This window comes from Thamnophis sirtalis, unplaced genomic scaffold (assembly GCF_051295495.1).
Source record: "Thamnophis sirtalis isolate CommonGarterSnake01/CBP01778 unplaced genomic scaffold, rThaSir2_p1.2 scaffold_2, whole genome shotgun sequence".
Classification (NCBI taxonomy): domain Eukaryota; kingdom Metazoa; phylum Chordata; class Lepidosauria; order Squamata; family Natricidae; genus Thamnophis; species Thamnophis sirtalis.
In genome coordinates, this window is record NW_028261382.1 from 132,475,330 (window position 1) to 132,502,790 (window position 27,461).

The following is a 27,461-nucleotide window of genomic DNA, read 5'->3' on the forward strand; positions in this document are numbered from 1 at the left end:
ACACAATTTCCTGTCCATTTTTCTTCTAGTATGAATGAAACTTATCACTAGTTCAGGTGAAGTGACTAATTGTGAGTGATAAATAAAAACATGTCCCAGACCAGGGTAGTTTTTAATCCTCAAATTTATTCTCATTTTTGCATCTATCCTCAAATATTTCAATTATTTAAAGAAACGTGCAGTAAAAATTGCATGTTATTGGTTATGAATATATCTTTGTATGTGTTTACTCTGTTGAACACATAGTTATCTAAACCATATTTCTGTTTAGATTTATATTCATATTTTTCAGCTGAGAATTATATTGCAAAATGTAGGTAATTTAAACACTAAAATGTAAATCCACATCAGTTCCATTAAAAAATGCAAACTGGATCTTGCCTATTTTATGTCTAATGGTTATATAGTTAGAAATTATAAGATGTGAAAGTTGGAAAGCCTTCTAACTTAAACAATGGTGCCAAATTAGTATCGTATGACTTGCTCATGAAAATATAAAATATACTGCAAGCCAAGGTTCACTTCTGGTGATTTCCATGTAGACTGTAGAATTACTTTGTCATTGCTTCCTTCTACAAAGTTTTTTTTTCAACTTCCCATTGCAGTCTACAGTCCTTTTCAATTATTAATTAGGTATGAACCTACACCAGTCTCTTCCTCCTCTACCCTCTGTCCTTTCCTTTCTTTTCCTTTCCTTATTCTGCCCGGTCTGTTCATAAAACCATTATTTGTTTGGTTTATCTGCTCAGAATACCTTATGCAACCAGACTTGAAATGTTGGGCTTAGACAACTTAGAACTATACCAACTTCAGTCTGATCTAAGCATAGTACATAATCTATTACAATGTTCTACCTGTCAATGACTACTTTAGCTTCAACCATAACAATACATGAATGCACAATAGATACAAACTTAAGGGAAACCATACCAAACTCGATTACAGAAAATACAACTTCAGCAACAGAGTGGTCAATGCTTGGAATGCGTTATCCGACTCAGTGGTTTCTTCCCCAAACCTCCACAACTTTAACCTTAGACTGTCTACTGTTGAGCTCACTCCATTCCTAAGAGGTCTGTAAGGGGCGTGCCTATCATCCCGTCCTAATAACCCTATTTATTCGTATTCATTTCATGTATTCACAATCTTGCATGTACTTATATCTATTATCTTATACACGCTTGACAAAACAAATAAATAAATAAAAATAAATAAATATCTCAAGCAATGGTATACATTAGCTACTTCCTTCCCTGGATGTCTTTGTCCCTGGTCACTTCTAACTGCTGTCAAATTTTAAACTTCTACCATTAGAAGTCAGAACTTAGAAAAATACAAAAACTATTGTGGGAAGCCATCCTACTCCCTAAAGAATGAAATATTTTGAGGAATATTTAAAAAGGTAGGATAACATATTTCCCCCAGCAGATATTTTGAGAAAGATTGGGCCAGCCTATCTACAAAACAAAAGACCTTCAGCTCCAGGATGATGTGATTAAGACATAATAGGAGACACAGAACTCACTACATTGCACAATTTCCCAAGGACATTGCATCACCCTCAGAAATTTCAACCAAACTTCTCAGACAACCTACAGAGCCAGCTATGACCCTTAGTTAATCCTACATGGCCCATGGAAATCTAAAACAGCCAATAGAATGCATGTTCTTCATCAGGAACAGGAAGCTCAAGTGCAAAGCCTAAGAGAAGATATAAAAGCCCCTCCCTCTCCACTCCATGTGGTCAGCTACCCAGAATCACATGTGCTTGGTGGTTCTGCTTCATCATTAAATGGACCCTTTTCCCAATCAGGCTCCAGCCTCCATTTTGTGTCCAGTGCCTTTCTCCCAGCTTGGAAATGAACCAGATGGATATTTCTTCCAACAATTTGGTATAAACTTAAAAAAGCATAGTTGAAATATAACAAATGAACTGCTCTTAAAAAAAAACCCTGCATTATTAACTGGGCCCTTTGCAACCTCATCCTTTCTCTGCATTTATACCCTTAACATCACAAGTAAGCAGATCTATTTTGCTAATTTCAACTACCCATGAATCCTTAGCCAGCAGTGAAATCAGACTCTTAAATAATATAAAGGGTTTGTTTGGAAACAAAAGTTTAGAACAAAGGCAGAGAATCTCTATGCACTGCAGAATTTACTAGCCTGAGAAAATGGTAAATGTAACATAGACAGGGTTTTAGAAAAAAATATGCTATAAAAATAAAAGTAACCTTGTTTCTTAGCATGTCCATTATGATTTTTCTAGATTATTGGTATCCTAGAACTGCTTGAAGCCCCATACCCTCTTTTTCGTGGCTCCCAACTATTTCCATTTCAGCTGTGTCATTCTGAGAAACTCTGATGAATGCCTAAAACTGGTTTGACAAATTAATGTACCAGTGTTGTGTGTATGTATCTCCAGCACCAAAGCACCACCTGGCATTCATCCTAAGTGTGCCACTAAATACTACATCTTTTGATTCACATTCCTTCTTCCATTATGTTTTACACTCAGATTCACATGCAGTTGAATCTTTTTAAAGCTAATAGTAAAAATCTACGTGCACCTTGGGATGAATATATTATGTACAGAGTACCCATGACAATCACATTTTATGCTGTTTGCATGGCCTACACCAAGCTTATTGGTAAGGCACTTAGTTACAGCATGCAGTTCTCAGGTTTGTAAAGAGATTGCTAGGTTTTTTTTCCTGTCATTTTCTATAGGACTTAGGTGAGCCTTGTGAGATTTTACACATATTTCAAATATACTTGCTGTTTTGAGTATGTCAACACCAGCTTGAAAAAAATGTTCCCTTCTTTACATGCAAATGAACCAAAAGAAAAAAAAATCAAAACTGAAAATGTGCTAAAATAAGAGTGGCATCCAAAATTTTAACAAACCCCCCCATAACAGTGTTTGAGGAAGTTTCATAGTTTTAAACAATCCCTTCCAATTTATTACTTGAGCCAAACGCTCTATGCCAAGATTGGAAAGAGAAATATGTTCCAGTTTTATCAAATAACAGTCTGTGACATGCACTAAGCCAGGGGTATCAAACTCACGCCATCACATTGTCATCACGTGGTATATCGTGACTTTTTTCCCTTAGCTAAAATAGAGGTGGATATGGCTAGTGTGTGACGCATCCGGCCTATGAGCCGCGAGTTTGACGCCCCTGGACTAAGCTGATCTGGAAAGAGGGTAGAAATATTGTGCTACTTACAGTGAACAAGTAACGATAAAATTCTCCTGCTGTAATATCAGATGCAAATTTTGGAATCATATTTTGAATCTCTGACTTTTTAATTTCTCATCCAACTAAAATAAGCCTTCCATACAAAACAAAAACCACCTCTAATTTGATATCTGAGGGAGCTCTGAATATTTTTATCCAGTTCTTTGTTCCTTTTGTATGTATTAATCTCACACTCCTGTCTCCTGAAAAACAACCATAATCATCTATTCTGATTTTTCAAAATTTACTCCAGTGCATTTTTTTGTCTAGCCTTTTTTTGGTTGACCTGTACTTATTAATTCATTTTTTATCCAGTTCTAATATTTTCTGTGAACATGTACTTGAAAACAACTCTGGATTAGAGATGTAAATGAATTCTGACACAATTTCATTAGGACCTGATTTCAAAGTAGCAATTGAAAAAGAAGGTACATTATAGTACTAAAAGTTGCATTCAGGCAGTGTGTGGGGGGAGATTGTTTTAGTTTACATTAAGCTATCTGGATTTTAAAACTTACATTAGAAAAATCGAATGTCAAAGAATAATATCAAGTTTTTTTAAGAAAAGTGTTTAAGGTATTTACATTTACAGTATATAATGTAACATAGGGGCAAAATGAATACAACGCCTCCATTTGTTGAGAATGTAAAGGGATATGAAATATTCAGTTGATTTTCTTGTAAACTGTAGAAAGATTTGCTGAACTTGATGCTGCAAATGTTGCCCAGATATAATGCTCACTTATGCTCACTTGGAATTGTTATTCACTTATGGTCAGTTTTTAGAGTCATGTGTCAGGTTTGTTCGAATGCATAGTATTTTGTCCTAGATTTTGAGAGAATATATGTGAGAGACATCTGCTTATTATAGAAGACATAGTAAGCTGAGAGAAAATGGATTGGGCTAATTTTACCATTCAGCCAACTCCATCAACTCCTGTAACCATTTGTCTATAGTAGGAATGACGTGTCCTTCCATTTTTGTGCATACAATACAGATCTGTATTTCAATCTGTATCTGGAATCTGAATTTACCATACATGCATATGCTTTTGCACTTTATTATCCCAAGTAGAAAGTATTTGAATGTAAGGTTAATGGTGAGTTCTGTATTTTTTTTAATCAAACTTATAATGTATCCTTTTAGATTTTTGTATTCTTTTGTTTTCTTACATGATGAAATCCATTGGCTACTCCAGTATTTTTTTAATATTGGCATGCTACTAACTAGCATTTTTATCCATTCAGTTATTCATGATTTGCATAATAATATTATTTAACATTTGGAAAAGCAGTTTTCCCTGTTTTTTTGAGTCAGGTAAAATTTTAAATTTTAGGTTGGTTGTTTCCTGCTCTATTAAACTTGTTTTTGCCATACATACACACAATTCTTTTTTTTTCCTGTGCCATATCCGTCATTGGACATTGGCAATCATGTTGGCAATCCTATTTTTGTCAACAGCCACATTAAAAAAGTCTTTTGAATTTTGTCCAAACTAGTCCCTTAGGTTTTGAAGCCATGATGTTCTTCTGCCTGGACCTCATTTGCCTTCAATCTTTCCCTGCATCACATGTCCAAAATATTCTAACTTTCGCTTTTTAATGGCTCTGATGATTTCCCTTTGCTTTTCCAGGAGGCCTAGCACCTCCACATTTCTGATTTGTCAATCCAGCTTATATGTAATATATCACACACAAACTTTGGATAATGTATTCATTTTAATTATTGTTATTAATCCTAATCAGATTATTTCTTTTTTTTACTTTACCAGTTCTTTTTTAAATTTCTCTCCATAATTTATTATACTGCAACTCTGATTTCATCATGAATAACCATCCTGAGAATTTTCTTAACCATGATATAAAATATACCAATTGGATAATTCACAGATTCACACTAAACTATAAACCATGATTCATAAATCAAAATGTTTTGTGAATTATAGCTTACTCTGATGTATCTATCTAAGTATTATATAATTCACTGGTTAGCCAGCAGCTATTTCTGATATTGACTGCTGGGGGAAAAATACCACAGTGATTGTAAAAAAAATCAATGTGAACCACAATTTATCTCCTCTTCTCAGATCACAGCAACATGTTTCAGAAACTGTTTGTGTGCATATAGGTATATAAATATGACATTTAAAATAATTTCAACTGGTTTTTTTTTTTAAAAAAATTGCTGATACAGTTTTTCTGAATAAACTCATCTACAATACTTCAAGTTGAGCTACATCCAAAGTGGAGACAATGTACTATTCAACAAATATACCCTACCTCACAGTGGTTATTAACAAAAAAAAAAACTACATAAGGTATATCAGTCTCTAGTCTACTAAAGAATGTGGCCAGCTGATGACAATAGAGCCCCTTGCCCAGGCATATTAATATATGTGGAATATAGCTATTTAGAAGAATCAAACCTAAACCTTCAAGATATCTCTACCTCTTAGATTGCTGTTGAATGGCCCAGTGCTTTTCATTGGAAGTAAAACTTCACAGACAAAGGATCTAAAATGTTAACAGGTTGAACAAACAAGATTTGAAAATGGAGATATCAAAGTGGTCTATAGCTTCTGCCTTTTAGGATCAATCATCAACAGTAAGATAACTAATAGTCAAGAAATATACTGGAGATTAGTAGTACTCATTAAAGCAGCCATGAAAACTTTGAAAAAGTTATTCAAATACTGTGATATGTAAATATCTGCAAAGAACAGTATTCTTTGTGACACTATGAAATGGAAAGCTGGATTTTAAAGAAACAGAATAGGAACAGTAATTATGCTTTTGAACTATGGTGTTGGACAAGACTGCTTAGAATATCATGGACAGCCAGCCAAAAAACAAACAAACAAACCAATGGATCATTGAAGAAATAACCCCAGAATTCTCACTTGAAACCCAAATGACTGAGCTCAAATTATCCTATGATGAGTGCCCTGTTGGGAGACTTGAAAGAACAGGTCAGGGTCTTGGAGAAAATCACGGTCATTAAAAATCTAGGATGATTTAATGACACATAATCAACCAATCAGTGCAATTAAATTCCAAGAATCTATATGAATGGCTTTATGATTGATTTATCTATCTATCGATTTATCTATCTCTGAACTGTCATATTTAAGAACTGCCTATATCCCTTACAGAGAAACTCTGGGGGATGTACAATAAAATATTAAAGTATAAAAACAGTGTGTAAAATTTAAAGAGACAAAGAATGTTAAAAAGCAAGATAGAGGGGTCTCAGGGTGCTAACCAGCCATATATCTGCATGATCATCTGTTCAAGGGTACAGAGCCTTATTTTTACTCTTTATAGGAGGCCAAAAAAGTGGGGGCCCACCTCACCTCACCTCATGTTCCGAAGTCCAGAGGCAATATCAGAGAAGACTCTCTTCCTGGATCCCACCTGTCAGAATTATTTCGTTAATGGGCTCCATGACATATCTTCCCTCCCTGACTGGGTGGGGTAGGCTGATGTAATGAAATGATGATTATTTTGTAGGTAACTGACCACATGTTGCATGTAGAGCTTTAAAGGTCATAACCAACATCTTCAGTTGGACCTGGAAGTAGGCCTACACCCATACAACAAAGGTGTTACATGCATCATTCTTTGGGCACCTAAGATTGCCCATGTAGCTGTATTTTGTACCAACTGAAGTGTTTAGATAGTCCTCAAAGGTATGAGTGACCTGGGCATGAGTGATAAATATAATACATGTAAAATAAATGGGATGGAGCTTTAATCATGGAGTCTATGACTATCATCTTAATTTTTTTAAGCTTGTTCTGAATTCCCCATGTTAATATACTAAAATCATGCTGTCAAACAATACTAATACAATTTCTCATTCTTGGGGAAAACATGACACAGGTCATCTAGTTCAACCTCCGGTCCTACACCAGTGGTGGGTTGCTCTTACTGTCACTACTGGTATGCTGATCATGCACTTGTACGCCTATTTGCGCATGCGCCTGACTTGTGCTATGTGCGAGTGCGCAAATCACAGCCCCTGCTACAACCAGCTGATTGTTGGGGCAGGCACCGCACACTGTGTGCATGTGCACACTTTGCTGTTTGCCATAAAAAAGGCATAGAGTGTCAGTGGGCCAAAAGAGCCACCATGCCAGTACGTTCTCAGATGCTCCGAGCCACTACCGGTACCCACAGCAACCCACCTCTGACCTATACCATTTCAGACGTGGCTTTCCAATCTCTTCTTAAAAACCTCCAGTGCTTGGAGCAGCCACAATTTCTGGAGGCAAGTTGTTCCATTGGTTAATTGTTCTCACTGTTAGGAAGTTTCTCTTCTCTCAACTACTTCTCTCCTGGATTAGTTTCCATCCATTGTTTTTCATCTTGCCTGCTGGTGCTTTGGAAAATAAATTGACCCTTTGTGGCAGCCCCTCAAATATGGGAATACTGTTATCATGTCACCCCTAAACCTTCTTTTCTCTAGACTATCCATACCCAATTCCTACAACCGTTCTTCATGTTTTAGTATCTAGACCTGTGATCATCTTAGTTGCTCTTCCCTGCACTTTTTCCAAAGTCTCAACATCTTTTTTGTAATGCAGTGACCAAAGTTGAATGTAGTATTCCAGGTGTGGTCTTACTAAGGATTTATAAAGTGGTACTAATACTTCACCTGATTCTATGCTTCTGTTTATACAACTAAGCATTGTATTAGCTTTTTAAGATTTTTTTAATTGATTAAGTCTCCAATCAGCTTAAAGGTGATTCTGTTAGAAAAAGAAGTGCAGGTAATTTTGGGGTTCTTCATTTCTGGCTGTTGCTGTTTCACTGTCAGCTCTTTCTCCTTTTTCTACATCATGCACTTTTCTTATGTGTTGGCTGAAATGGGATCACCTGGGAATAGTTTTACTACATACTGAAGAGTTGATCTAAAATGTCTCTAAGAAAGCAGTGGTTTCTGATTTAGCACATAGGTGGAAGAATGTATTGCCAGAGCAAACTGAAATCAGTAATGCACTGAATCGCCCAAAAAGAAATCAGTCTAATTTTATATCCTATCCAGGACAGCAGTAAGGAGATGTAATATTTAGAATAACAATATTCATTCACCTACTCTTTTATAATAATAGGCCGATCTTCCCTAACGATGCCCTCCAGATGAATTGGAATGAAATTCCCACCAGTGTGGCTGGTGAATCGAATAGTCATGTTGTTTGTTAAAAGCTAACACATTTAGGTAAGGACCAAATTGGAGGACAGGAGCAGTGCATTAAATCAGGGATGTTGATTGAGAATCAGGTAACTCAAAAATAGTAGGGTGTCCTCTTAGATTTATTTATGGAATATTATGTATTTGTATTTATTTCTGGAATGTTTTGTATTTGCGTAGAGGCATCTACAAAGATGTATTTTTCTATGACTCTCTAAATATATGCAAATGAAGACAGTGGTAAAAAGCCCTTTTGAATTCAAAGCTTTCCATTTTTATCCATGTCAGTCTTTGGATACAGTGTTCAGAATCATGGCTGAATGCTAATTAATCTTGACTTCCTGCTAATTAAAAATAAAATAGAATCGTGAACTATCTCACTGTTACCTGTTAAAATAAAAACAAACAAAATGTGCAGAATAAGGTGCTATACTAATCAGTGAATCAATAGTCAAAATGCAATGTTTTACTTTCAGTTAATAGACAGCCTATCCTCGTTTTTTATAAAAATAGAAAAAGGAAAACAATCATATTGTAGCTGTTTTTATCATTATTGTATCCATCTGATATTGTTGTTGTTGTTGTTGTTGTTGTTGTTGTTATTATTATTATTATTATTATTATTATTATTATTATTATTATTATATCCACTTTATTTATTTACATAGATTGTTTATTCCTCTCTTTTTCTCTTTTGGATATGAATGAATGAGCAGCTGAACAGACCATCAGTTGCTCCATTTTAGTGTAGATCTTAAGCATGTCTGGAATTATTTTTTAAATCCAGACAGAAGGTTATGCTGAAAATCACATCTCTTGTTGGCGAAGGCATGCATTCATATATGTACATGCACACACGTGGATGCTTCTTAAAGGCACGGTGGAATCACTGGTGTGAGAGGAGGGAGTAGAAACATTATTCTCAACTGCCCAAATGGCAGATTTAGAAGCAAATTTAAAACTCTGGTTAACAAGACATTCAGTGGAGGCTGCTCAACCTTTATAAAATACAAATTAACAGGAGTGTATCTGAATTGTTAAAATGAACATTGCCTTCCAAATTGGTTCATGACCATTTCCAGTTATTATCATAAATAGAAGAAACCTATTGTTGCAGCTCCACCTAGTGGGTATCCAATTTGATAGCAATAGAAAGGAAAACACTGAAAGGCAAGGTATAACAGCTGATATCTATGAAGCAGGAGCCAATATTATTTGGGCAGCAAGGGGAAAAAAATAAGACAGCAATGAAAAATGCATTTGTAGTTGCTAGAGGAAATGTCAATTCATATTCAATGTGCTAGTTTCATTTTCCATATTCTTATTACCCTAAAAATTGACTTGCATTTTAGATTCTGGTACTTTAACAATGGATTTAATATAAGTGGTGGGGTGATATTTAAATCAGTAGTTCTCCCAGATTTTGCAAATTGGACTATAAATAACATTAATATTATGTGCATTTCAATAATGAAGTAATTTTTGCTGAGCTGAGAAGAGACATTTAAGTCTTAGCTCCCTTTTTCTCTGCAGTAACCAGATATTTCTCTAATCATTATTATCCAAAAATGATTGTACTCAGCATCTTGTGATAGGAAACAGATTCATACTTGTACCTGGAAGTCATCTTTGAATGTTATGCTTCAAGTGACATAATAACAGAGTTGGAAAATATCTTGGAGGTCATCTAGTCCAACCCCCTGTACAAGCAGGAAACTCTATTCCAGGGATGGCAAACCTTTTTTTGGCTCCCGTACCAAAAGCAGGGAGAGCGCAAGGGGGCTCTGTGTGTGTGTGCTACACCCATAATGCTATATTTCCTGAAGCCTCCGGAGGGCAAAAAACAGACCTACAGGGAAGCTGGTAGTTTGGAAATGGTGACTTCCGGTTTGTCTGTAGGACCAATTTTTGACATCCAGAGCCTTCAGGAGGCTTCCCTGAAGGCTACAGAGGGCAAAAAACAGACCTGCAGACAAACCAGAAGTCACTTCCAGTTTGTTCATAGGGCTGGTTTTTGCCCTCTGGAGCCTTCAGGAAAGCCTCCTGAAGACCCCTAAAGGCTCCAGAGGACAAAAACCAATCCTATGAGCAAACTGGAAATGACTTCCAGTTTTTCTGGAGGTTTGTTTTTTCACCCTCGAGAGCCTTCAGAGAGCCTCCTGAAGGCCCCTGAAGGCTCCGAAGGGCGAAAAACAGACCTATGGAGAACCCTGAAGTTTGGGAAGTGTGACTTCTGGTTTGTCCGTAGGTACATTTTTTGCCCTCCAGAGCCTTCAGGGAAGCCTCCTGAAGGCCCCTAAAAGCTTGGGAGGGAAAAAAATGGCCTCAAAAGAAGGCCAAAGTCAGATGACTAGTGCGTGCATGCACGCTGGCCAGCTGACAGAGCAATGCCTCACATACCCTGTGTGCCACCTATGGCATGCGTTCCATAGGTTCACCATCATGGCCCTATTCCATTCCAGACAAGTAGCCATCTGGTCTTTTCTTAAAAACCTCCAGTGATGGAGCACCCACAAGTTCTGAAGGCGATCCTTTCCACTGGTTAATTGTTCTCACTGTTAGAAAATTTCTCCTTAGTTCTAGCTAGTTTCACTCTTTGATTAGTTTCCATCCATTGTTCCTTGTCTTGCTCTCTTTGAAAAATAAGTTGACCCCCCCTCTTCTTTGTGGCAGCCCCTCAAATATTGGAATACTGCTATCATGTCACCCTCAAATATCATGTCACCCCTAGTCCTTCCTATCACTAAACTAGACATACCCAATTACTGCAACTGTTCTTCATACGTTTTAGCTTCCAGCCCTTTAATCATCTTTGTTTCTGTGTTTTGTCCTCTTTCCAGCTCTTTTTTACAATATCGTGATCAGAAGTGGATGCAGTATTCTAAGTGTGGTCTTACTAAGGCTTTATAAAGCGATACTAGTGCTTCACATGATCTTGATTCTGTGCCTCTGTTAATGCAGCCTAGGATTTCATTGGATTGCTGACTGACATCTGGCTATCCTTTTTAATACAGTAGTTTCCTCTTTCCACCCAGAAGTGGAAGTGTTCCACCTAATATTCCCTTTATTGTTTTTGATACCAAAGTATTTTATTCTCCCATGTTATTAATTGTCTTCATCAATTGCTGGAATTGTAAACAAGTGTCAGGTTGTTGTTTTTATGGGAAGCATTGTGTTAAAGACACTTTTATATTACAGATAAATTTAAAACATAGAGCTGTTTTGAATAAATAATAGTATGCACATTGCAATAATTTTAGCATACTCTGAAAACAAACAAGCAAAAACATAAATGAATTCGATTCCCAAATTGGGGTGGGAAGGGTGAAAAACCTACTCTGATTTCTTCATATTTTTGTCCTATTCACTACAGCTTTAAGATGTGAGGGCACAGCTATCAAATGTTATCCCACTTGTACTCTAGTACAGCTAAAGCAGCCATTTTGGTTTTGTGGTTAAGGCACCAGGCTAGAAAGTGGGAGACCCTAACAGGGGTGGGTTCTGGCTGCTGCTACCACAAGTTTGCCTTAGGGACATGCCGTGTGCATGTGATGCGCTTGATGAGCAGTACCTGTGCATGTGTAGCACTATAAAATGCTTCTGCACATGCTCAGAAGCCAAAAACAAGATGGTGGTGCCGTAGGAGAACCGGTTCAGGAGCATGGCAGGCCTGGGTCGCTGCCAGTTCCAGTGACTCGGCCTGCCAAATTATTACCTGTTCTGCTGAACCGGGCCTCTGGACCCTAAGTTCAACTCCCACCTTAGCTGTGAAAGCCAGCTGAATGATTTTGGGCCAGCCAATCTGTCAGCCCAACTGACCTCACGGGATTTTTGTTGTGGGGAAAATAAAAGGAAGAAGTGTGTTGGATATGTTCGCTGCCTTGAATAATTTACAGTTATTGTTTGTGGAAATAAAGATTCATATCTAACTGTAGATAAGGAAGTGAACAAAATTTAAATTACAATTAGTCCTCAAGTCACCTTTACTCATTCCGTAATGGTTCAAAATTACGACACCCCTGAAGAGTGGCACTTAGGAAAAATCTGTGAAGTTGCAGCTGTTGCACAGTCCATGTGGTCAGGCAAGGTTTGGGTGCTCAAGTGCCCAGCTCAGGATTATAACATTGCATTGAGTCACAGACATGTGATCACCATTCGCAACCTTCCCTGTCAGTTTGCTATAAGCAAGACAACAGGGAAACCAACGTTAAAGATGAGAGGTTACTTCAAAAAGTCACCTCCACAATTTTTTTCTTCCAAGGAAACCCACTATGGAGTATAAGATTCCAGGAATCTCAAGCTCCATAGCAACCACCCCAACCATAGCAACCAAAGTGGAAATTTTGAGTAGTTCAGAGAACCGGTAGCGGAAATTTTGAGTAGTTTGGAGAACCTGCAAATGCCATCTCTGGCTGGCCCCAGAGTGAGGTGGAAATGGAGATTTTGCAGTATCCTTCTCCTGCCATGCTCAACAGGTCTTACTATCTCCACCAAGCCATGCCCACAGAACCGGTACTAAAAAGGATTTGAATTTCACCACTGAACCAACCCGTACCCATAACAGATCCTCCTAGATTGCCTGTAGTCTTTGATAAGTAAAAGACAACTCTCCAGGATGTGAGGGCAATCTGGCTGCGACATCTGCCACCCCATTGATCACCAGGGTTGATTCAGCTGATCTGATTGGCTAGCTGGGTGTCCCCTTCCTCCCTCACCATTCCATGTGCATCCCTCCTGAAGCTGCATGCTTGGTGGAAGAGGCTGACATTCTCAGATAAAAGGAGTGTACCAATCTTCGGTCAAGGATATATGACAACTCTCCACTTGAATTTTAATGTTTTCAAAGCTCCATTATTAGACTATCAGCATAGTTATTTTTGGAAACTCTTCCACCTTAAAACTATTACCTGTCATGCACAGAATAAATATTGAGGTCTCAGCTCTTTTTCGGACATCCATAGGTTCCATATAGTTCATTATTGAAGAAGTAGGATCAAAGCTAAATTGCATTGCCAAATATGACTTCATTACATCATCTCTGGATATCAATTCATCCCATTTTTAAAGCACTCTAGGTGCATTTTTTTCCATTCAATCCCCAAAGGTTTCTTGCTCAAGAAGTATGGTGTGTGGCCATACCTCTGTTTGGAATAAAAGATAGGAGAAACATGCAAGCAGGTAGTTCAATATAGCTGGGAGAAAGCTAGAGAGACAAGGAACACGATTCTCTGACAAAACCAGCATTACATTTTCTTCAATATATGATGCATTTGTGCTCCTGGTCATCCAGTGTCATGCAAGTATCACATATCTTCCCATTAAAGTAAGCTTTTTTTCTATGATGCAAGCCTTTGCCTGATGTGGTTGTTGTTAGTTGTGATGTCATGTCTGACCCATCGCGACCCCTTGGATAACGTTCCTCCAGGCCTTCCTGTCCTCTACCATCCTCTGGAGTCCATTTAAGCTCATGCCTACTGCTTTGGTGACTCCATCCAGCCACCTCATTCACTGTCGTCCCATTCTTCTTTTGCCCTAAATCTTTCCCAGCATTAGACTCTTCTCCAGGGAGTCCTTCCTTTTTATTAGGTGGCCAAAGTATTTGAGCTTCATCTTCAGGATCTGGCCTTCTAAAGAACAGTTAGGACACTGTTGATGGAAATGAAGGAGAGGGAACAAACCTAGTGCTATCAAATTTGGAATAGATGGTACTCCTGGCTTGAGAGTAAATGTAAAACTTAAGGTATAAGATGTAAAAGTATAATATATAAAATGCAAAATGTATAAGAAATATATATCAACATGTGATTGGATGTTATTATAATTTAAGTAAGGATTTAATTTAAGATAGCGATATAGAGTTAGAATTTTTGTAAATAGGATTGTTATGAAAGATATTGATACCGATATGGAAAAGCTGTTATAGGTGTAAATTTGTGCTTTGTGTTTTAAATGTTGGAAAATTTAATAAATACTATTTTATAAATAAATAAATAAATAAATAAATAAATAAATAAATAAATAAAGAAAGAAAGAAAGAAAGAAAGAAAGAAAGAAAGAAAGAAAGAAAGAAAGAAAGAAAGAAAGGTCAGGATTGATCTCCTCTAGGACTGACAGGTTTGATCATCTTGCAGTCCAAGGAACTCTCAGGAGTCTTCTCCAACACCCTAGGGCTCTGTTAATAGATTAACATAGTTCAAAGGAACCTTGGAGGTCTTCTATCCAACCTCCTGCTTAGGCAGGAAACTCTATGCCATTTCAGACAAATGGTTATCCAATATCTTCTTAAAAATTTCCAGTGTTGGAGCATTTACAACTTCTGGAGACAAGTCGTTCCAGTGATTAATTGTTCTAACTGTCAAGAAATTTTTCCTTGGTTCTAGGTTGCTTCTCTCCATGATTAGTTTCCACCCATTGTGTCTTGTCCGGTCCTCAGGTGCTTTGGAGAATAGCTTTACTCCTTTTTCTTTGAGGCAGCCCCTGAGATATTGGAACACTGCTATCATGTCTCCCCAGTCCTTCTTTTTATCAGACTAGACATACCCAATTCCAGCAACCATTCTTTATATGTTTTAGCCTCCAGTCCCCTAATCATCTTTGTTGCTGTTCTCTGCACTCTTTCTAGAATCACAACATCATTTTTTATGTTATGCTACCAGTTGTGACTTAATTTTATGAATGATCTAGGCTATGTGTATTATCCAACAAAGCATTGTTTAAAATCAAAATTTGGTATTTTGCGTAAACTAAATCATAGGCAAGAATTAAGATGATCGAGTTTCAATTTTCCAGCAGAATTAACATTCAAATTAGCTAACAATAATATATAACACAGCATAATGTTTTCCTTTTGTGTTTTGAATAGCCTGTCCATATGATCTGAATATGAAGGACACTCTCCATCACACAGCATGAAGTTCTCTCTACCATGACTTATTTTCTGGATATATCATATAGAGTGTTGTGCTCAGTTGGCAGGTCATTCCCTTTATCAGTATAAGAGATGGGATTCAGGAGATGATTTACAACACTTTATTTTTTTTTTAAAAAAATGCTTGGCCTAAAGTATGCCATTATTATTTCGAGGCTTATCTTTTATTTATTAGGCTAACAGACAATATTAGAAATGTTTAGAAATTAAGTTTCATTATTATAAATCAACCTACAAAATGAGTGCTTTTCACTGTGTAATTTATGACCAGGTAGGGAAAGCATACCTATTTTAAACAGCAGAAAAAGTTTTTAAAGACCCAAACTCTGGGTCAAATTCAACACCTGGTGACTACAAGGACCCAACCATCAGCTTTATTGGCAATAGTGGAAAAATAACTAGGACTGATTAGCTTAGCTTCCAGACCAAACAATATAAATCAGGGGTATCAAATTCATGTCATCATGGCGGCGTCACAGGATGTATCATGACTTTTTTCCCCTTTGCTAAACCAGGCATGGATGTGGCCAGCGCATGATACATCCGGCCCACAGGCTGCAAGTTTGACAGCCCTGATATAAATGATTAATTTTTGCTAATATGTTACATATCATATATGCAAATCATATGATTTGTGTACCTCTTGCATACTTGAAAACATTGACACAGACGCTACAAAGCACAAAACTATGTCTTGAAATTAGAAATAGATGCAAACTTAAAGTCAAAAGGGAAAGAAGTATGAACAGTAAAGAACTACTAAGCTTTGAGGATTCTGTTGTGGCCCACCAGTGGCCAGTGGAGCTGGCAACAGATTCAGACAATGAGGTGGGGAGGAACATGGGCCAGTCCTGGAGTCTGGAGAAGGCTCTGATGAGGGCTCTGTGTTGGAGGCAGAGAGGAAGCCAGAGCCGTATGCCAGTTATCATCTGTCTTCAGAATCAGACATCAGTGAGGCAGATGAACAGCTGGAGCCTGTTCCCAGTGTGCACATGCACACAGTTGCCAGATGAAGGGATATTCTTCCTCTGTCAAGACTCATTCTCGTTGGCCCCAAGAAGATTGCATAGGATGATTTTTGTTGTTGCAGGGTGAATGGTTGCCTATGTTATTACAGGGAAGCAGCAGTTGAATTTACACTTCTTTGAAAAATTCATTGCAAAATGTGATCTTAAAACCAATGACAAATTGGCAAGATTTGGCAGTTGACTGCTAAATGTCATGGGGACAGGGGATACCTCAATGGCCAGAAATAAAACATAGGAGAGTCTACACAATCTATTGGACTAATGCTACCTAATTCTTCCCAGGACATTTCAACCAATTTTATTCATATCATCACTTGCCTTAATTCCTTAAGTTAGCTTGGAGAATAAATTCCATACATGTCCCATTAATTTTACCTAATCCAACTCAATAATATTTTGAGTATCTATATTCAGACAGTAGCAGCTAATTTCCATTGCAGGGATGATGTCTACAAGTCAAGATGTGAAATACAATGGTGCAATTGAAGATCTGCCTGTTTTTTAATGTATGACATACAGCCCCCATTGTAACTTTTTTTTAAATCATACCCTACGGGCAACTTTGTATGACCTGAAGGAAAGATAGGCTGACAGTAAGACAATGCAACTTGAATAAAAGAAGGAAGATTATCAGTTATATTACATTGTCTTTGATACGTAGTATAATTCCTCAGTTTGATTTTGTTAAACTATGCTTCTACGCTAAGATATTAAAATGCAGAATATTAAACTTGAATTAGGGATACTCAAACCTTTCTTCATGTTTATAAATTAACTATCACAGTCTAACTTTCTTTGTAGAAATATTGCAAAGATAAAATTTGCAAGAATGCATAAGGGAAAGTCACGATGCAAACATCATAAATAAATAATATACAAAATCTAAATTAATTCCTTATATTTCTGTGGAAAGATTTAACCATGTCCTTAACAATCTCCTTGAATTCAATGTATCTTACAAATGCTTATTTCAGAACTGGATTGTGCCATAATTTTAAATCCATTAAAGTATAAAGAAAAAAAATCTTATACAATATATGCACTGGTCTAATAGATTTCCACTGTCATTGAGATAAAGCAATAAATTATCTTACATTTGCTCACATAAATAGAGCCCTCCTGTCAACAATATTTCTAGAAATCAGCAAATCCATAGTTTTCTGTTTGAAAACTGCTATTTTTCCATTGCCTGTCTTGTTTTTCTTGAAAGAAGAAAAAAAATCCCAAATATAAATAGTGCATTTGCTGTTGTCTTTTTACTAAAGCTTTTAAATTTAAGAAATAATAGATGCCTGTCTAGACAACCCTAAAATTGTTTTAGTTACTGATGTATGGATGACTGATAAATGTCATCTTTTTCTGCCTGCAGTGCATTTTGCATCCAGCCTACTGACATTCGTGTATAGCTGACCTGATTCTGCATTTTTTTTGTTTGCATGAAGCATTTAGAATTTTACTATGATAAAACTTCGAGGTACAATGTGCAAAAAAAATGCTTTTCTGTCTTCTTCGCTTTTCTTTTTTCTTTCTTCTTTTGTTTGTTTCCTTGACTGTTTCATGAAAAGACTCCATTAATGAAAAAGGTTGCATAACATTCCAGGTGGAATAGCAATTACTTCCTCAGATTTATGTTCTTCTGCCTTTGCTCAGCTAAAAGGAAATGGGAAAGCATGGAATTAATGAACTACTTTCATTGAAACAGGTTTGCTTTTGAATGCAGTCCAAATGTGCTTATTGTTTGCTACTTAGCACTATGAAATCTATTATAAAAGCTGTAAAAGAAGTCATATTTCTATCACGAGTTTGAGAATGGAGTTCAGATACAAGTTTATGACTGAGATTCTGAATTATAACTAGATTTGGAGTTCTTGTTGCCCGCATGTCTGACTCGGCAAACACATGACGACTATTCCTCATTCTACACTCTGCAAAAGCTACTCCCATTTGAGATATAGATTTACTAATCAAATGTAGCAGAAAGGCAAAACAAAAGTCCATATCACGTAGGGTATTCTCCACCTGCTGGAGCCATCATTATAATGAGATCGTATCAACACCAAAAAAGAAACAATATAGTTTTAGAATTGAAAGAAAAAACCATTTAGATCAAGTTAAAGAACCATTTCTATACTGATAATCATTAAAATAATCCCTAAATGACATAAGCAACCTTAAGACAAATCAATAAGGCAACTGTATGTTGACCTGAGTTGGAATGTTATACAATACAACCATATGGTTATATAAACAGTGCATTTACACAGTCTATCAGTATGCATGGACACTGCATAATCCTCTACATTCTTAAATTGCAGATAATATGTTGGCTTGTATATGAGATAATTTTTGCTATTCTCAACATCTGAACTTGAAGAAAAAATGGACATCAAAGAAAGGAAAGGAATAAAGGAAAGTACAAGAATTGAAGAGAAAGTGCAACTCTCATACAGGTAGTGTTCAATTGTGACCACAATTGAGCCCAACATTTCTGTTGTTAAGTGAGACATTTGTTAACCAGGTTTTCCTCCATTTTATGACTTTTCCAGCCACAATTGTTAAATGAATGACTGCAGTTATGAAGTCAATAACATGATTATTAAGTGAACTTGACTTCCCTGTTGACTTTGCTTGTCAGAAGGTCGCAAATGGTGATCATATGGAATACTGCAACCATCATAAATATGAGTCAGTTGCCAACTGTCTGAATTTTGATCACGTGACCACTGGGATGCTGCACTGGTTGTAAGTGAAAAATGGTCATAAGTCACTGTTTTCAGTGCTGATATAACTTTGAATGGAACTAAATGAACCGTTGTAAATCAAGGACTATCTGTATTAAAATATTTAAAAATAGAGACAGAGACACTGAAAGTGGATGAAAGGAAACAAATAGTTGCAAATGATTAGAACAAAGTGAAAAATTGTTACAAAGTATGGTAGAAGTATGAGTAGCAATGTTAATAGAAAGTAAGAAAAAGGATACTTGGTAATATGATGAAGTGAAAGGGGCCATGGATGCAACAGTAATGATAGCTGATAAAGCTGATAAAAATGAGGAGGCATATTATGTATATAGAGAAAAATATTCCAAATAGTCAAAGTCAAAAGAACAAGAAATGGTTAATATCAAAAATGGAAAGGAAAAGGCAGAACAAATTTGATGGAATTCTTTTTTTAAAAAAGAAAGTTATTGAAATGGGTGAAGGAACCTAAAAGCCTCAAGCTAATTGAATAAAATTAAAAATGAAAATGATAAAATTTGGGGGATGAAATGAAACTGAGGAAATTGTGGAAAGAAACTTTTTATGAGATTTATATGGAATAAGAGTAATATTGTATGTTGAGGAATGAAATTGAAAATAATGTTATGAATGTTAATGTTAAAAAAATTGTTAAAAGAAATTCATAAATGCCATGAAATTTTTTAAAGCTGCAGGCATAGATAGTGTAACTTAAATATTTTAAATCTTAAAATATGGAAATAGCTTGCATATGGTCTAGCTATGAAAATTATTTAACATGTGTGAAGGCCACATTTGTCCTGATGACTGAAAGAAGACTGTTTATTGTATGCTTGTAATATAATATAGCATAATAATATGTGAATAGCCTTGGATCATAAGCTGATTAAAGTTTTATATGATAGAAATAAAACATGTATGAGAATAGTAAAATACAATACAATACAATAATACAAAATGCTAAAAAATTGAGCAGGAAATAAGACAAAGATTATGTTTGTCTTAATGTATTTGTGGATAAATGTGTAAAGAATGCTTATGTTGATTTTACAGCTTTATTGGTTCAGGACATGTAAGAGACATGCAAATTATGCAATGTTTTCTGAGAACTGAAAAGATTTGCAATGATTGTATAATGCACTATAGAATGTGGATCTGAAAATTAATATATCAAAGACCAAAGTAGCTGTGCGTGACAATGAATATGGAGTGAGTGACTGCAAGTTACATAGAATTAGAAAAATCAAATAGAATAAGTAGATAAATTAGTACCTTATTAAGAAGTTTACTAAAAATAGAAAAATGGTGAACTTTTACATGTGTAAATATTTGTAGAAATATTGTTATGAGGAACATTTCAAGCCAATTTGTAAGAGCTCGGTATATCAATCAATTGCTAGAATAGGAATGAATGTCAATAAAAATGACTATATATAAAGTAATGCTTCTGTCAATTTTGTTGACAGGGTCTTATTTTCTTTTGACCCCCTCAAATTTTGCTTGGGCCTTATTATCGGGGGAGGGGCTTATTGGTTTGGGATTGCCGGGTGGCTGCTCTCTTGTGAATGGGCGCCCGAAGAGCCGGGCACAGCCTCAGGGGCAAACGGCTGTGTTGCGCTGTCGCAGCATTGCAACAAAGCCACCATGAGGTGACCACGCTCATGAGCCAGGCAGCAATGCCCCAGCCAGGCAGAGCACAACTCAACCGCCCAGTAATATCCCAAAGGCGCTAAGACGTGTGGTGCTCTGCCCAGCTGGAAAGAGAGGTTGTGTGAGCACTTGTTCTGCCTCCAGCTCATGTGCCTCCCTGCCTCACCATGCCCAACTCTCCATGCAGGGCTGGGCCAGGGCACCACCACCACTGCCACCATGCTCCAAGCATAACTGGCTTCCAAACTCCGGGGATCCGCTGCCGAGTCTTCTGGCAGCGGCTGCTCTGGGACTATGCTCTATGGTTGGAAGACTCAGCAGCGGATCTCCGGAGTTTGGAAGCCAGTTATGCTCGGTGCGTGGCAGCAGTGGTGGCAGTGGGGCGGTGGTAGCGGCGCTCTGGCCCAGCCCTGCAGGGAGAGTTGGGCATAGTGAGGCAGGGAGGCACGTGAGCTGGAGGCAGAACAAGTGCTCACACAACCTCTTTTTCCAGCCGGGCAGAGTGCAACGCAGCTTAGCACCTTTGGGATATTACTAGATCAGTGAGTGGCACTCTGCCCAGCTGGAAAGGGGCGTTGGCGGGCGGCTGCTCATGAGAGCAGCTTCTCAGCAACCCCCTGCTCCAGCTGGGCACAGCGCTACCCACCAACCTAGCCGTATCCCAAAGGTGTCAAGCAATATTAGTACCTTTTCCACCCTCCCCACAGCTCCTGCAGCTTTGCGCCTTTGGGATATCACTAGGTTGATGAGTAGCGCTATGCCTGGCTGGAGGAGGGGTTGTCCAGGGGTCTTATTATTGGGGGAAGGCGTATATTTTTGCCCACAGGAAAAATATGGGATGGTCTTATTATCAGGACATTTCATAATTTTGGGGAAACACAGTATATAGAACAGCTGGGTGTACCTGAGGAATGTAGACATTGAATATAGTGAGAGTGGAATATTTAAGTGTATTTCCTCAAACCAAAAAGGAAAGAGCAAAAATACTGTTTGAATGTGGATGGAACTAAAAAGTGAGTTACCGTGATGCAGATGATTTGGTCATATAGAGAGAATGAATACAGTGAAATTTAACAACAAATTTTAAAAGGAATAATAAATGGGGTCCAGAGAAGATCAATACAATTTTGGTTGGATGGAGTTGATGAGAAGTTCAAAGAACAAAATGAAATGCACAGAGCACTGTATTGTTTTGATGGATGTAAAGATAGTTTGCAAAGATAGAAAAGTATGAAAAGGCTTAGTAAATTGTGTGGGTGGTTTTAATTATATTTCCTTTGCTTTCTTTAGTTCTTTTGTTTTGTTTTTCTCTTTGACTTACTAATTTTCATTCCTTTCCACACTCTGTATAATGTTGCCAACTATGAAAGGGAAGAACATTATGACTATGTACAATATGTACTGTACGTCATTTCTTAGCAACAGATAGCAAAGTACACTTCTGTAATATTCTCTTGAATTTTTTTTCCCTAATGCATATCCACAGCGCAACTTTTTCATTTGGGTTTTTGCCTGCAAAGCTAAAAAATGAATAAAGAACATAGGTTTGGTATTCGGCTAACTGTTTGAAAAGGAAAAGGAAACACATAAAACACGGGCTAATGGTGCTAAGATCTTAAACTGGTGTAGAAGTGATAGACAGGTGTCAAGGGAGAATGGAAATTCTGAACCACCCTTAAAATCACTGGATTCATAAATTGTAATTCTTAATAGATTACAAGATTTTGTGATAGATTAATATATACCCAAAATATGGGATAAGAAGGCTCTGACTAGGGTGTTAGTTAACAAGCTACAGAAGAATTCCAAATAAGCTATACTGACATCACAGAACACAACAGATTTATTGAGGATATTTTCTGATATAACTAATAAGAGCAGTATTAAATACACTGCACATTTACATTTTCCAAAGAGGCTTGAAAAAGACTTATTTTGAAAATAGAGACCAATACAATAGAATAGAATGAAAAAGTGAATTAAAATGAGGAAAAATGATAGTAGAGGATAAGGGTGATAAATAGGATATGTATCCTTAATGATGGAGTTATTCCCTTGAGAAATCCACAAAAGCATTAAAGATAACTCTGCTGCTCCAATCTAGTGCATCAGAGCCTTTGAAATACAACATTACATTCTCATTCAGAACAAAAATGTTTACTCAAATACAAAAATAGTCTGCTTAATGGGGTTTTTTTTTTGGAATTAAGCCTCTTTCTTTAGGCTATAGAAAAAGAAGATTGAGTAGGATACATCTGAATAATTATACATTAACATCAGATCTGAAGTTACGTTCTGCTTTTTAATACTATCTGAGATGTTTTTGAACAAAATCATCCAAAAATGCATTTTTGTTGGATAACGGTGACCAATTGATTAAAAAAAAAGTCTACTGACTTTTTTCTATAGCAATAAAGATCAGCGATGGCACAGAATATAATATTTGTTGATTTGTGAGTGGACTGTTCCTCATACTTCAATATATAATGATCCTCTGAAATTTCCCAATTTTAAAACTGGATTGATGTGGTTCGGGTTTTTTTATGCTTGCCCTGTTCTTTATGGGTACAGGGAAAAATCATTTTAGACAACATTTAGTAATAAAAGGTGATCCAAAAGCTTTTAAATAATATCTTTCTTGAAATAAAAATCTTTACCAATGCACAGGAGGATGGAAAACGTAGCCCTGGAGAAACCACACTGATAATATAGATTGAGAACTGTTCCTAGAAATAACACTCAATGAATATGTTAATTTTGTGTCCATGGGATGTGTAGCAGAGGAGAAACAATGGCTTCCCTTATGGGCCATCCTTCTTTTCTTCCTGCTCATTCAAGGCACAATTTGAAAGTATGCAGTGGGAGCACCAGTTATTAGCTTCTCAGAAAGGCTTTTACTTTTAAAGAGATAAAATAAAAAAGAACATGGTGCAAAAGCTCTCAGACTACCTTATATTATTCGTTAAATTTAAATTCATAATTGCACTGAGATATATCACAGAGCACTTTAATACAAATTTAAAATGTTAGATTTATAACTCGTGACGACTAATGGGGTCAGTTTGCCCATCATTAAGGAGAATATAAAAACTGCTGCATTAATTTATCAGGAAGAAGAGATATCCAGATCTGTCCTTTTCATGTAGAAGAAATAAATGGAACCACAGAATGGGCAGAAAATAAATTTGATAATAATAATAATTGGGTGCAGTTCCAGAATAATTGGATCATCACTTGAACATCATTGGTATTGACAAAATCACCATTGGTCAATGGCAAAAAGCAGCTTTACTTGGAACAGCTTACATCCTAAGATGATAATTTTAACACCATTGAAAGTCCATATCTGCCTATCCACGTCCTTGGGAATGGATCGATAGATGGATAACAATGTCAAATCCAGTCTAAACATCTGGCTGACTGTGCAACGAACCATAATAAATTGTAAATAGATTTTAGGCTTTTTGGTGAGATCTGCCATAGAAGTAGGCCAGGGATCTCAGGGCTCACTGTTTCATTTGATTCCACCAACTACCCCTCTTCAAATCTGTTTCTTCCTGATGCTACTGCAGACTATCGGTGTTTTCAAGCCTATTTAGTTCTATAGTAAAAGCTTGGTCTCAATAATGCAACCCATTGGGTTAAGCCTACCTACCGCATATCAAATATTTACCCTGAATCTTGTGAGGAGTTGCTGGGACATCATCACATATGTTTCTAAATAACCCTGATCTGCATTGCATTAGTACAGGGGTGTCAAACTCAAGGCCCACGGGCTGTATCTGGCCCAAAGGGTGCTTAGATCTAGCCACCCTGGAAACAGCAAAGGACCGGCCCACAGTGCCTCTGCCAGCAAAAATGTAACTTGGGAGGACTGCTGTGGCCCTCCTGGGCTTCATTTTAGGCCACGATGGCCTCCTGCAGCCCTCTGCCAGCAAAAACGGAGCTTGGAGGGGCATGTGCAGCCCCCCAAGCTCCATTTTTGCTAGCAGAGGGCTAGCAAAACAAACTAAAAACAAAACAAAATGTTTCCCCTTTTGCCTTTGAGCATGCAAGAAGGGACAGGAAAGGAAAAAAGTAAAGAGGAAAGACAACGAAAAAGAAGGAAAGAGGGAAAGAGACAAGGAAGAAAAAATAAGGAAAGAGGGGAAGGAGGAAGAAAGGCAAATGAAGAGGGAAGAAAAAAGAAGAAAAGGAAGGAAGGAGGGAGGGAGGAAAGGAAGGAAGGAAAGAAGGAAGGAGATTATAATGAGAGTGAGGAAGGGTCTGTGGGAAGTTCTGCCTTAGCACTTGGGCACCACAGGTGCCCCTGACATGAGTAAGGCCTTAATGGCCACACCCACCCCAGCCACTCCTAGCTCGGCCACACCCATGCCTACAGAGGTCAAGCACATCCCTGATGTGGCCCTCAATAAAATTGAGTTTGACACCCCTGCATTATTACATGATCATCATTAGTGGACTAAAAGATGCATTTAGGGTAATTAGATCTACCTTGCCATTTTAATTAATTAAATAAAAATGTATTAGTAAAGATAGCTCCAAAAATATGATCAAACAAAATAATGTGTATTATTTTATTTAATAATGTGTATTATTATTTAGTATACAGTCACTGTCAATATATTACAATTATACTCTTTTCATATTCTACATTCCCAAGCAAGTAAGTAATTTAATGGAGAAATTAAAAACAGACAGCACTCAAATATCTGTGTGTGTTTTTGTGCGTGTGTGTGAGTGTCTCTGTGTGTGTGTGTGTGTGTGTGTGTCCGTCCCAAAGTTTGTTCCTGGGTGTCAATTCCTTACCAGTGCAATTTAGAAAAAAAAGTAACTCACAGTAAATCTCATTAAGGGCATTGTCAAGACTGTTAAAGGTTAATATGCTGAATTTAGGAAGCTTCATAAGCCAAAACTCCACACATTTATTAGTGAATTCATTAATGCAGAGTTTCTGAAAAACATTTGAACATTTTTCTCCGAATGCAAAGTTAGAGGGCTAAGCATATTTTCCCCCCAGATAATCTTGAAAGTTGATCCTGAAATATCTGATCCTGAAATATCTACCTTCTTGTCATTAATGTTTTGGACTTGTTTATCTTTCTTTCTTAGCTCAAGATTTAGGCCAAGATTGCTAGTACACTGGGTCTTTTTTCACCAGTTTCATTTTCATTTCATTTCAGCAGTTGTGTGGCTACACATTTGTTGTGTTACTGCCCTAGTATATTCTCGGGGAGGAAGGTGAAAAAATTCACAATTGGAGCCACAGCCATTCAGTCAATACCTTGCTCACGCAAACCATTATTTACTGTAAACACTGTCTGTTTCTGGGTCCAAAGCTACTTTATTGAATATTTGCAGTAATGTATACACACACACACAGGTGCTTGAAGTTCTATAGTTTAAACTAGAGTTATTGGTATAACATTACATCAGAGTATTTTGATTTCTAATTCCCAGAATTGAAATTTGGGCATGTGATGGTACAAAAAGGGTCAAAAACCTATGTTATATGAATGCCAGTCAGCCACATTTGTTTTATACCCTAAATTGTCATAGGAATCTTATTTTCCAAATGTTTATCAGAAATAAAAAATGAAACACAAAGTACTATATTTTATGGTATATAAGACACACTTCCCCAACAGTGGGTGGAAATGTCTGTGCATCTTATAGAGCAAATGTTGCAGAAGCCCCACCCACTCTCCAGCTCCCACCCTTCAGCCTCTGCCTCCCAGAAATTTGCCTCCTTGCAGCAAACAGCCTGGTCAGTTTCAACACAGCCTGATTGAGCACAAGCAGCTTAGTGGCGGTTGGATTTGCCTCCAGAATACCACCTATCAGCTGTTCCAAGCTGCAGGATTCGCCACCGTCCATCATTGCCATAGCTGCCCATCATCACCGCTGCCTATTTCTGCCTCTGTGTGCCCCATTTTTGGACCTCCGTGCATCCTTTTTTTGGCCGCATGCTCCATTTTCGGCCTCCACGTGCCTCATTTTCAGCCAATTCCAGGCAGTGGTGATTGGTGCGTGGTAGTGAGCACCACCTGGAACAGGCTGAAAATGGGACATGCAGAGGCCAAAAATGGGGCATGTGGAGGCGGCAGCGATGGGCAGCAATGGCGGTGATGGGCTGTGGTGATCCCCGCAACCTGATAGGCAGTATTCTGGGAGGCCAATCCAACCGCCAATCAGCTGTTCATGCTAAATCAGGCTGTGCTGAAGCTGACTGTTTGCTGCAAGGAGGCAAATTGCTGGGAGGCAGACACAGGCAGATTTTTTTTCCTTGTTTTCCTCCCCAAAAGCTAGGTGCGTCTTATAGTCCAGAGCATCTTATAGTCTGAAAAATACAGTATATCATTAAAAAGCCAGGGAAAATATTAAACGGAAAAATAAGACGACTCCAACTCTGATAGAAATCTGTATGCATTCAACCTATTTAGCCTGGTCTAACTTTTCAATCTAGCTTACTTTTTATACAGGAGTAATTTTCAGCTGCTATATTTTTGTATGTACTTACTTGACATCAGTGTTATTTTTAAGTTCCTAGAGATTTTGAATCTGTTTCTTTCTGGAATATACAAATTTATTCTTCAAACTTAAAAACTACTATGAAAAATGCTAACTTTAAGAATCCTATTGGTGATCCAGTGTGATCCCTTCCTTCCTTTCTTCCTC